The sequence below is a fragment of the Schistocerca cancellata genome, chromosome 6, assembly GCF_023864275.1.
Source record: "Schistocerca cancellata isolate TAMUIC-IGC-003103 chromosome 6, iqSchCanc2.1, whole genome shotgun sequence".
NCBI lineage: Eukaryota > Metazoa > Arthropoda > Insecta > Orthoptera > Acrididae > Schistocerca > Schistocerca cancellata.
Genome location: NC_064631.1, coordinates 558,294,264 through 558,307,953, shown reverse-complemented (window position 1 = coordinate 558,307,953; position 13,690 = coordinate 558,294,264). Strand labels below are relative to the sequence as shown.

Here is a 13,690-nt window from a genome sequence, read left to right as displayed (position 1 = left end):
CGATTTCAGGTTATAAGAGCTGATGATACGGTCCTAGTGTGGCGCAGACACCACGAAGGCATGGACCCAAGTTGTCAACAAGATAATGTGCAAGCTGGTGGTGGCTCTGTAATGGTGTGGGCTGTGTTTCCAAGGAAAGGACTGGATCCTCTGGTCGAACTAAACCAATCACTAACTACAAATGCTTATGTTCGGGCTACTTGTGCACTGCAGCTACTCGTGGACTTCGTGTTTATGGATGACAATACGCCTTGTCCCCGGGCCAAAATTGTTCGCGATTGGTTTGAAGAACATTCTGGACAGTTCGAGCGAATGCGTTGGCCATCCAGATCGCCCTACATGCATCCCATCGAACATTTGTGGGACATAATCGAGGGGTCAGTTCGTGCACAATATCTTGCAGCTGCAACACTTTTACAATCGTGGACGGCTATGGAGGCAGCATGGCTCAGTATTTCTGCAGGGGACTTCCAACGACTTGTTGAGACCGTGTCACATCGACTTGCTGCACTACGCCGGTCGAAAGAAGGTCCGGCACGATATTAGGAGGTATCCAAAATGGTTCAAATGGTTCTGAGCACTATGGGACTTAACTTCTGTGGTCATCAGTCCCCTAGAACTTAGAACTACTTAAACCTAACTAACCTAAGGACATCACACACATCCATGACCGAGGCAGGTTTCGAACCTATGACCGTAGCAGTCGCGCGGTTCCGGACTGAAGCGCCTTGAACCGCTCGGCCGCTGCGGCGTGAAGTCATCGCAGTGTAGAAATAGCGAAGCAATACTGACCATACAATTTCTGTTAAAAGATGGGTTGAAGAAAAGGAAACCCACATTTGTAAATTTAGAAAATAACTGTATCTAACGAGTAATATATTGTGAATACACAACTCGCAAAATTCGTATTTATACATGGCAGCTGCAGCATCCAAACTGCAGTCGATGTTTTTAAAGATTTGATAACTGAAGAATGTTTAAATGTGTGTGAATACCTGAGGGACCAAACTGCTGAGGTCATCGGCTCCTAGACTTACACACTACTTAAACTAACTTACGCTAAGAACAACACACACACCCATGCCCGAGAGAGGACTCGAACCTCCGACGGGAGGGGTCGCCCAATCCGTGACAAGGCACACTAGACCGCGTGGCCACTCCGCGCGGCGTAACTGAAGATATGAATAGTATTATGCCAACTCAAGATGGGCGAAAGTCCGAAAGGTGTATTGGCATAAATACATGTATACATAAAAAAGGGTCTGGTTGCTGAATTTATTAAAAGATATAATCTACAGCTAAGGAGCTTAATAACCAGTAAAATGCATAAATTAAGAAAGAAAGCCCGCATCTCGTGGTCGTGCGGTAGCGTTCTCGCTTCCCACGCCCGGGTTCCCGGGTTCGATTCCCGGCGGGGTCAGGGATTTTCTCTGCCTCGTGATGGCTGGGTGTTGTGTGCTGTCCTTAGGTTAGTTAGGTTTAAGTAGTTCTAAGTTCTAGGGGACTGATGACCATAGATGTTAAGTCCCATAGTGCTCAGAGCCATTTGAACCATTTTTTTGAAAGAAATGAAAGGTTTTTCTGTAGCTTGTACAGAAACTGGACACCAGTTATGACATTCGATGCAACGAAAGGGAACCAAACAGCTGAGAAGGGAATGAAACGGGGTTGTAATCTATCCTCAGTTTTCTCAATCTGTCCACAGAGCATAACAGAAACCAAGGGGAAATTTGAAAAGGGAATCAAACTTCGGGGCAAAGAATTAAAAACTTTGAGGTTTGCCAACGACATTGTAATTCTGTCAGAGACAGGAAGGAGTTGAGCAGTTCAAACGAACGGATAGTGTCTCAAAAGAAGGTTATAACGTGAACGCCTATAAAAGTAAAATAAGGGTGATGCAGTGTTGTCGAATTAAGTTAGATGACGGTGAGAGAACTGGATTCAAAAATGATATTCTGAAAGCAGAGTTTTGCATTTCATGGCCAAACTAGCTGATGACAGTAGAAGTGTAAAAGGATTGTATGTAGACTCCTATTGGCAAGGAAAGCTTCCCTAAAAAGAGACATGTTAAAATTGAATTTAAGTTTAAATAATGGGAACCCTTCATAAAATTACTTTTGTGGGAGTGCAGCTGCGCATAAAATAATGTAAGATGCTGCAAAATAAATTATTCATATACTTAAAGGCGTCTTGTCACGGTCCGCGCGGCCTCCCCAGTCGGAGGTTCGAGTCCTCCCTCTGGCATGGGTGTGTGTGTCGTCCTTAGCGTACGTTAGTTTAAATTAGATTCAGTAGTGTGTAAGCTTAAGGACCGATGACCTCTGCAGTTTGGTCCCATAAGACCTTACCACAAATTTCCAACATACTTAGAGACGATGAAAATTTAACAGTGGTGGGAGACTGGGAGACAGGAAGAGGAGGAAAAATGGTTGGAGAACATGTAATTGACGAAAGGAATGAAAGAGGACGTCGGGTAGTAGAATTTTCTAGACAGTAACACTTGATTTAAGAATCTTACTGTTTTACATTCAATGTGATACTTTCCTTCTTGTTGTATTGTTTACAACAATAACACAACAAGAAGGAAAGTTTTACATTCAAGAAGTAAAGTATCATATTGAATGTAAAACGGTAAGGCAGAGAGTTCTAAAACAGATTTTCAACGGTAAGACATTTCCAGCGGCAAATGTGGACTCTGAAAGTGATATATTGATTATGAAGTGCATATTAGAACTTCAAAAAGATAGGAAATTAAGGAAATGGAACCTGGATAAACTGAAGGAGCCAGAGGTTGTTAAGAGTTTCAGAGGAAGCAATACGCAACGCTTGACTGCAACAAGGGAAAGGAACACACCACAATACGAATGGGTAGCTTTCGGAGATGAAATAATGAAGGCAGCAGAGGACCAAATAGATCAAAAATCCTTGGATAATACAGGAGATACTGAATTTAATGGACGAAAGGAGAACGTATAAGAATGCAGCAAATGAAATATGGGTATGTGAGAACAGGAATACTCATCTTCAAGGTTCCAGTCGAGCATGTCTGACGACCTCAAGAGAGGATCGTCTTATTGTGTGCCAAGAACATCGTAATACATCCAAGCCTACGCCTGACATCCGAGAACAAGTAAACGACTCGCCGTGAATTTCTGTCATACTGCAGCACTGGCAACCGACTACGGTATTGCCTATATGAATGTGTGATGCCCGTTCTTTACGTGTCCGAAAGAACAGACACCACCATGACTGCAGCTGAATCGCCTCGATAGGCAACGAATCCACCTCTTCAATACGGATGCACAAACACATCCGAAAATGGTTCAGATGGCTCTAAGCACGATGGGACTTAACATGTAGGTCATCAGTCCTCTAGAACTTAGAACTACTTAAGGGGCTCCGGAAAGGCTCAAAATCATGAAAAGTCCAATTTTTACTTTTTTGCGTTTTCTGAATCTGCAGACTATTACCTTTTAATAGATATATAATTTATTCAATTCCGAAGACTACAACTATTTTTAAATTTTTTTTTGAAATGTGTTCTACATGGGCGTGACCCACTGTGGCGCTGTTAAACTGCTGTCAAATGGTGTTATTATTAACGTCCGTGTTCATCAGGTACATTTTAGTGATGTGAGATAAAGTATGTGTTGTGGCTAACCTGTGATGGTTCAATATATATCGCTGGTGTGCTTGTCGATTGTTTCATGTTTATTTACTCTGTCGTTATCTCGAAAATATTCGTAATTAATTCTGTTTCTTGAGTCTCTGTGTTGTTGAAGTATAATAATGAGTAAAAGTAAAGTTATTAGAAATCCTCTGAAGGCTTTTAAGAAAAGGAGAAATGTTGGAAAGCCAAAGGTATGTGTTATTACTGTAAATAATAACATTCTAACATGGTACGAGCGATGCTTGCTTTAGACAAGGAACGCCTTCGGGCTGCAGACAGGGCTGTAAAGAGTCTAGAAATACAAGCAAGAGTAAACAGGAGGAGGAACAAGAGGAAGCTGGAGGAGGAGTTTGCAGAGGATGAAGATAATCCATCCTATGGACCTGGAATGCACTAAAAAGTTAATCCAATATTTGTCGCTCGATTCCCAAAACTTTTATTTTCTCATACTAATTACATGTTTTCTAAGAATCTTCCAAACATATTTGTTTCAAACTTTCAGTAAATGTTACACAGTACCTTCTGCATAATTTAACACAGCCTTTTTCCAAAAAACTGTATATTTTTGAATATATAAATAAAAAATTGCAAAAAAATGTTGTGAATTTTCATTACAATTGAAAAAAAATCATCTTTAATAACTGAACTAAAATTTTGTAAAATCCCTGTGTTAAGTTGTAGCCCATATTCCAATAAATAATCTGTAAAATGTTCAACTTCCTACCTCAAATACTTTGTGAGGAAAGATGTAATTTATAAGCGTTATTTTAACATTGCAAGTATAGGGCGTTCCCGAGCCCCTTAAACCTTAACTAACCTAAGGACATCACACACATTCATACCCGAGGCAGGATTCGAACCTGCGACCGTAACAGCCGTGTGGTTCCGGACTGAAGCGCCTAGGACCGCTCGACCAGAGCGGCCAGCGACACATCCGATCTCCTGTGGGAATCTCACAGTACCGACCATGGAGCAAATGAACAGTGACTGCGGATAGGTTGCGCTAGATGGGAGTGTAGGTCGGCCGAGAGGCGCGCTCAGTGGGGTCGCGCGGTTGCAACAGACACTGCGTCCTGATGGCGTGGTGGTTACCGCACCTGCCTAGTAAGCAGGAGGTCCCAGGTTGGAATCCCGGTCCGGCACACCTTTTTGCCCGTCGCCGCGGATTCTGGCAAGGGGAGGCCACGACGTAGGGATCACGAATTTACTTCAAACTTTGTACACCTTTAGTTGGTCATTAAAACAACGTAATGTGCAAGTAGTCGCCGGCCGCGGTGGCCGAGCGGTTCTGGGCGCTTCAGTCCGGTACCGCGCGACTGCTACGGTCGCAGGTTCCAATCCTGCCTCGGGCATGGATGTGTGTGATGTCCTTAGGTTAGTTAAGTTTAAGTAGTTCTACGTTCTAGGGGACTGATGACCTCCGATGTTAAGTCCCATAGTGCTCAGAACCATTTGAACCATTTTTTTTTTTGTAAGAAGTCATTGTGGACAAGTGATTAGCGATTGTGCGTAGTAAGAGGATCCTAGATGAGGCGACGGTTCGAATCCTGCTAACACCTAGTTCTTCATCTATGTTTTTTCATCACTGGCCACATTATTTAATTTGTATGACATTGAAGAAGTAATATAATGAAAAAAACTACGTACATTTTAGTGAAGTTGTAGTGAATTACATGTTATCTGTCTATTTACTATTTGTAATTAAATTTTCAAGTACGATGGAAAGGCTAGGAAAGCCCAAGCCAAAACTTGATAAATAATGATACGAATGACGTTATTCAGTAATACAGTAAGTCACAATGTGCCAGACCACAAGCGTAATGTGCAATTACTCTTCGGACGTGCTCTCGACATCACAAGTTGCAGGATGCTATTTGACATATAGACGTGGAAAACATACATTGAATGGCATCTACTACATCAAATGACTACAGTTTTCTCGCTTTTACAGGAAATGTTCAGAGTTTATAAGGGAAAACACAACTCGTTGCTATTTTGAAAAGTTTCTCTTTCTTCCGATAGTGTACGTTAAATATTAAGTTTGAACGGGAGTCGAATCGCCGCCTCATTCATGTTTGTCTTATGAAGCTCGAACGCTAACCACGCTACTATGAACTCTAATATTTGGCACCTATTCACAGATACATAAGGCACATAACTGACACGTAAAACTTCTCCCGCGATTTTCTTGGAATTGCCAGAATAGTGAATCTTACTACTTGCATATTACACTGAAGAGCCAAAGAAACTGGTACATATGTCTAATATCGTGTGGGAGAGCAGCAAAATGACATGTCATGGACTCGACTAATATCAATACAATTTGAACGAGACTCGTATTGCTGGATAGAACTGACACCTTGAATTCTGCAGGTCTGTCTATAAATCCGTAAGAGTACGAGGGGCTGGAGAGGTCTTCTGACCAGTACGTGGCAAGGCACCCCAGATATGCTCAATAATGTTCATGTCTGGGGAGTTTGGTGGCCAGCGGAAGTGTTTAAACTCAGAAGAGTGTTCCTGGAGCCACTCTGTAGCAATTCTGGACGTGCGGGGTGTCGCATTGTCCTGCTGGAATTGCCCATCAGAATGCACAATGAATGTGAAGCGATGCAGGGGTCAGACATGATGGTTACGTACGTGTCACCTTTCAGAGTCGTATACAGATGTATCAGGGGTCCCATATCATCACTCCAAGTGCACACGCCCCACAAAATTATAGAGCCTCCACCAGCTTGAAAAGTCCCCTGCTGACATGCAGGGTCCATGGATTGATAAGTTTGTCTCCATACCCACACACTTCCATCCGGTCGATACAATTTGAAACGAGAATCGTCTGACCAGGCAACATGTTTCCAGTTATCAACAGTCCAGTGTCAGTGTTGACGGGCCTAGGCGAGGCGTAAAGCTTTGTGTCATGCAGTCATCAAGCTCCGAAAGCCCATATCGGTGATGTTTCGTCGAATGGTTCGCACGCTGACACTTCTTCATGGCCCAGTACTGAAATCTGCAGAAATTTGCGGAAGGGTTGTACTTCTGTCACGCCGAACGATTCTCTTTGATAGCCGTTGGCCCCATTCTTGCAGAATGTTTTTCCGGCCGCTGCGATGTCGGAGATTTGATGTTTTACCGGTTTTCTGATATTCACGGTACCCTCGTGAAATATTCGTATGCGAAATTCCCCACTTCATCGCTACCTCGGAGATGCTGTGTCCCATCGCTCGTGCGGCGACGATAACACCACGTTCAAACTCACTTAAATCTTGATAACCTGCCATTTTAGCAGCAGTAACGGATCTAACAACTGCTCGAAATACTTGTTGTCTTATATAAGCATTGCCGATCGCAGCGCCGTATTCTGCCTGTTTATATATCTCTGTATTTGAATACGCATGCCTATGCTACACTACTGGCCATTAATATTACTACACCACGAAGATTACCTGCTACAGACGCGAAATTTAATCGACAGGAAGAAGATGCTGTGATATGCAAATGATTAGCTTTTCAGAGCATTCACACAAGGTTGGCGCCAGTGGCGACACCTACAACGTGCTGACATGAGGAAAGTTTCCAACAGATTTCTCATACACAAACAGCAGTTGACCGGCGGTGCCTGGGGAAACGTTGTTGTGATGCCTCGTGTAAGGAGGAGAAATGCGTATCATCACGTTTCCGACTTTGATAAAGGTCGGATTGTAGCCTATCGCGATTGCGGTTTATCATATCGCGACATTACTGCTCGCGTTGGTCGAGATCCAATGACTGTTAGCAGAAAATAGAATCAGTGGGTTCAGGAGAGTAATACGGAACGCCGTGCTGGATCCCAACGGCCTAGTATCACGAGCAATCGAGATGACAGGCATCATATACGCATGGCTGAAACGGATCGTGCAGCCACGTCTCGATCCCTGAGTCGACAGATGCGGACGTCTGGAAGACAACAACCATCTCCACGAACAGTTCGACGACGTTTGCAGTAGCATGGACTATCAGCTCGCAGACCATGGCTGCGATTACCCTTAACGCTGTATGACAGACAGGAGCGCCTGCGATGTTGTACTCAACGACGAACCTGGGTGCATGAATGGCAAAACGTCATTTCTTCGGATGAATCCAGGTTCTGTTTACAACATCATGATGGTCGCATCCGTGTTTGGCGACATCGCGGTGAACGCACATTGGAAGGGTGTATTCGTCATCGCCATACTGGCGTATCACCCGGCCTGATGGTATGGGGTGCCATTGATTACACGTCTCGGTCACCTCTTGTTCGCATTGACGGCACTTTGAACAGCGGACGTTACATTTCAGATGTGGTACGACCCGTGGCCCTACCCATCATTCGATCCGTGCGAAACCCTACATTTCAGCAGGATAGTGCGCGACCGCATGTTGCAGGTCCTGTATGGGCCTTTCTGGATACAGAAAATGTTCGACTGCTGCCCTGGCCACCACGTTCTCTAGATCTCTCACCAACTGAAAACGTGTGGTCAATGGTGGCCGAGCAACTGGCTCGTCACAATACGCCGGCCACTACTCTTGATGAACTGTGGTATAGTGGTGTAGCTGCATAGGTACGCCATCCAAGCTCTGTTTGATTCAATGCCCAGGCGTATCCAGGCCGTTACTACGGCCAGAGGTGGTTGTTCTGGGTACTGATTTCTCAGGATCTATGCACCCAAATTGCGTGAAAATGTCATTACATGTCAGTTCTAGTATAATATATTCGTATAATGAATACCCGTTTATCATCTGCATTTCTTCTTGGAGTAGCAAGAGTGTACTTTCTTTAGCGCTTCAGTGTATGTTGCTTTAATGACCTACTATAGTTTGAAGTAAATCTGAGATACCAACATCATGGCCTTCCCTTGTGAGTGAAGTCCTAATGTAGGTGATATCAATTGGCACTATCATTTCCTTTCCCTTCCCCGCCTCCATCTTATGTTTACACATTGCCGTCTAATGCTTAGACTGCCATTAGCTTTACAACACAAAGGCTATGTTAAAAGTGGTCCTGTGACCGGGAAATATGGATTGCTGATGAAAGGTGTCGTACAGTGTTGAGCGATGACCCATGGTTCTACACTACTCCAGACGACCATCTTCGGCGAGTATGGCGCTGACCTGGGGAACTGTCCCAATCTTACAATATTTTGGAGAGGAACAGCGATGTTACTAGTGGTATCATGGTGTGGGGACCCGTCGGATATGGCTTTAGCTAACGGAATTTAGTGATGGAGGGACCTCTGACGGCACTACAGTATGTCATGGGTATTCTGCCTACTCATGTATTACCTCTTGTGTGACAGTACCGTGGTGGCACTTTCCAGCAGGACAATACTCATCCCCACATGCCACGTGCCTCTATGAAATGTCTGCCTGATGTGGAGGTACTCAAGTAATCAGCATGGTCCCCTCATCTGTCCTTGACAGAACATTTGTGGGACCAGCCTGGACCAACTCCGTCAGAACACCAGTATCAACGATATCGAGGAACAGTTACGACAGTTGTGGACCATCTTGTCCCAGGTGAGGATACAACGGCCTTATGATATCCTTCCCAAACGCATCAGCGCATGCAATGAGGCCAGAGAGGGTTGCAACCTACTTCCGATAAGTGGGCTAATACCGCCAAATTCTTTGTAAATTTGATGATTTAGCGTCTCAAATTGTGAAGTTTTCTTCCGTCTCCTCCTCTCCTTTTAGATGCTTCACTTTTTTTTTTACAGGAAGTCGATAAACGGCATGCCATGCATATCAACTTATGCGACACGAAGTGCTGAGTGCTATTGATATGGGATTTCAAATTGATTCCGTATTTCTAGATTTCCAGAAGGTTTTTGACAATGTACCACACAAACGGCTAGTAGTGAAATTGCGTTCTTGTGGAATATCGTCTCATTGTCAGTTATGTGACTGGATTCGTGATTTCTTGTCAGAGAGGTCACAGTAACTGTAGTCATCGAGTAAAACAGAAGTGATTTCTGGCGTTCCCCATGGTAGTGTTATGGGCTCTCTCTGGTTCTTTATTTATGTAAACGATTTTGGAGACGATCTGAGCAGCCGTCTTAGGTTGTTTGGAGATGACGCTGTCGTTTAGCGACTAGTAAAGTCATCAGAAGATCAAAACAAACTGCAAAACGATTTAGAAAAGATATCTGTATGGCGCGAAAATTGACAATTGACCCTAAATAACGAAAAGCGTGAGGTCATCCACATCAGTGCTAAAAGGAACTCGTTAAACTTAGGTTGCACGATAAATCAGTCAAATCTAAGGGCCGTAAATTCAACTAAATACCTAGGAATTACAATTACGAACAACTTAAATTGGAAGGAACACATAGAAAATGTTGTGGGGAAGGCTAATCAAAGACCGCTTTTTATTGACAGGACACTTAGAAAATGTAACAGATCCACTAAGGAGACTGCCTACACTAAGCTTGTCCGTCCTCTTTTAGAATACTGCTGCTCCTTACCAGACAGCATTGACGGAGTACATCGAGAAAGTTCAAAGAAGGGCAGCACGTTCTGTATTATCGCGAAATAGGGGAGAAAGTGTCACTGAAATGATACAGGATTCAGGGTGGACATCATTAAAACAAAGGCGTTTATCGTTGCGGCGGAATATTCTCACGAAATTTCAGTCGCCAACTTTCTCCTCCGAATGCGAAAATATTTTGTTGACGCCGACCTACATAGGGAGAAACGATCACCATAATAAAATAAGGGAAATCAGGGCTCGCATCGAAAGATACAGGTGTTCATTGTTTCCGCGCGCTGTACGAGATTGGGATAATAGAGAATTATTGTGAAGATGGTTCGATGAACCCTCTGCCAGGCACTTAAATGTGATTTGCAGAGTACTCATGTAGATGTAGATGGAAATAGTGGCGTTGGATTACCTCACTTCAAGGCATTCATTTACAGAAAGTTGGCGTGCGAAATGACATAAGGAGACGGTATTCTTCATATTGATGTGCCGAAATACGAGGCGTGTTTTTTTTAAGTAAGTACCGTTTTGGAATTAATAAAAGACTTGCTAAGATATCTCAATAATTTTATTTTTACATGAAAGCCTGTACCTTAAACTACGCACTCACAAGGGAACCTCCCCATCGCACCCCCCTCAGATTTAGTTATAAATTGGCATAGTGGATAGGCCTTGAAAAACTGAACACAGATCAATCGAGAAAACAGGAAGAAGTTGTGTGGAACTATGAAAAAAATAAGCAAAATATAGAAACTGAGTATGAGTAGTCCATGTGCATCATAAGCAACATCAAGGACAGAACGTGCTTAGGAGAGCCGTGGTCCCGTGGTTAGCTGCGGAACGAGAGGGCCTAGGTTCAAGTCTTCAGTCGAGTAAGAAAATTTTTTATTTTTATTTTCGCAAAGTTATAATCTGTCCGTTTGTTCATTGACGTCTCTGTTCACTGTAATAAGTTTAGTGTCTGTGTTTTGCGACCGCACCGCAAAACCGTGCGATTAGTAGACGAAAGGACGTGCCTCTCCAATGGGAACCGAAAACATTTGATCGCAAGGTCATAGGTCAACCGATTCCTCAATAAGAAAACACGTCTGATACATTCTATACGACACTGGCGACGCCATGTGCGTCACACGACAGTAATACGTTGTCGACCCACCTAACTTGTACACTTAGCAAATGGGTAAAAAGATTCTTCTACCTTGCCCGATACTACGGCGCAGTTTACCTCGCATCGTACGGACGGACGGACAGATAATAATTGTCTGAAAATAAAAAATTAAACTTTTCCCTCGAAGAAAGACTAGAACCAAGGATCTCTCACTCCGCAGCTGCTCACGCTAACCACGTGACCACGGCGCTCCCGAGCTCGTACTATCCTTGATGTTGGCTATGATGCGCATGAACTACTCAGTTTCTATATTTTGCTTATTTTTTTCATAGTTCCACACAACTTCTTCCTGTTTTCTCGATTGATCTGTGTTCAGTTTTTCAAGGCCTATGCACTGTGCCAACTTATAACTAAATCTGAGGGGGTGCGATGGGGAGGTTCCCTTGTCAGTACTCAACGTAAACAAGGAAGAATCAGACTGTAATGGCGTCAGTGCGTAGATTAAGGTACAGGCTTTCATGTAAAAATAAAATTATTGAGATATCTTAGCACGTCTTTTGTTAATTAAAAAACGGTACTTACTTTAAAAAAACACGCCTCATATATGAACGCCGTAGCCAATGTGCGACATGGTGAGGGTGACAGAAAGCAAAGCTGAAGTCGATATCACATCATCAACAACGCACCAAACAAGAATCTTAATTTTACTGTGGTCTGTCTCAGGTCAAGAACGAAGAAACGGCATGCCTACAATGAAACAGGAGTCGACGTAGATGCCCCTCCGCCTGCAAAAGCGTTTGTCTAATGCGACGACCATTAGACACCTGTTGTTGATGGTTACGAATGGAAAATTCAGCGCGTATCTTACTCGTTTCTCGTAACATCTAGGTGGCCGACTAGCGTAGCATTATCACATCGCTTAACCTTATGAGACACTGCCAAGTGCATAAAAACGAAAAATTTTACACGTCCCATATCGGGCTGAACACAACAGGTGAAAACGTCCTCCGCCTTCAGAATTCGAAACGAACTCTTCTGGATCGAGTACCACTGAAGTGAACTGTCGCATTTGACTACGTAGGCGGATTATTCTGCACCACACATTTCTACACATTTCCATTTCACCTCAAAAACAACATGTGTTCACGGCTGATTTATAGACTTGCTTATGCTAACCAGGCGGAAGGTTGCAGTTCGTAGTAGAGGGCCCTGACTCCCTTCTGTGTGGGTTTGTTTGGAAACTAAAACTCAGTAAACGCCGAACAAAGTTTACTCCTGCTACTGCGGCGGCGTTTACAGATGCGGTGCCGTTGAAATAAAGTGTTTAATGGGTTACACTTTTAAGGTGGCGATCCTGTTTCGTTAGAAGGCTTAATTGGAATTTCTCTGTCACCTTCTGCGATTCACATCCACTTCGTGCCATCCGGCGTGTCTTGGAGGTTATATATCGAACCGCTCTAAAGAGAGGGCCGCGCCGCGGTGGGTGGGGTACACGCTTCTGGGGGCAGATATAGACGGAACCCGGGACCGTCGTGTATCGCGGGTTGACGTCCGTCATCGCCGCTCAGTTTACACGTGGCCGCTGCCCTCTGACAGAAACACGTGGCGCGCAGATGCATCACCTCCCCGTCTATTTGGCGCTGGATACACTCGATTTATTTGAGAGCCTGCGCTTCCGAACAGATATACAACCCGTCGCCGATGGCATCTTTCACATATAAGCCCTATCGTGTTGCTCTCGGAGATACTTTTCCTTTGAAATACCGAGAGTTCAAAATGAGACACAAACCAATGGGAAATCGTCATTTTTGTGTTTTCCATCGTTCCTTAGTTGCTTCAAAATATATGGAGGTACACTCCGTCTTTGCACCTAAATGAAATGGAGTTTAAATTAATTTTATCCATAGTGGATTCTGTTGAACTCCGTGACTGTTCCTTTATAGGTTGTAGAAAAATTTCCGCTTCCAGTCACAATAAAAGGTTATTTATTTGTCACACGACCGGTTTCGGGCTTGCGCCCATCCTCAGGTGTTTATACATTCAGGTACATGTTTATATTACTGGGGATCACTGTATAAATACAAACAAATTATTTTCTGGTGACTAAATAGATAAGTGGGACAATTGTAAGTGGCAATATAAAAATGTACATGAATGTATAAACACCTGAGGATAAGCGCAAACCCGAAACTGGTCTTGTGACAAATAAATAACCTTTTATTGTGACTGATAGCTAAAATTTTTCTACAACCTGGAAAGGCAGTTTGTTCTTAGTCATATGCATTTCGCTTCTTCTATTTATGCACCATCTTGTTTTTATATACAGGGTAATTCTTTCCACTGAGTACAAACTCTACAGACTGATCGATGAGAGGACACGGAACAAAAAATGGTCTAATGAATTTATGTCCGAAAAAGCATG

At 43.5% G+C, this 13,690-nt stretch overlaps 1 protein-coding gene across 1 annotated transcript in view; it reads right to left on the bottom strand.

Moving 5' to 3' along the window:
* LOC126190761 (uncharacterized) overlaps nt 1-13,690 on the bottom strand; it is a 484,901-nt gene that overhangs the window by 233,149 nt on the left and 238,062 nt on the right. The window lies entirely within an intron of this gene.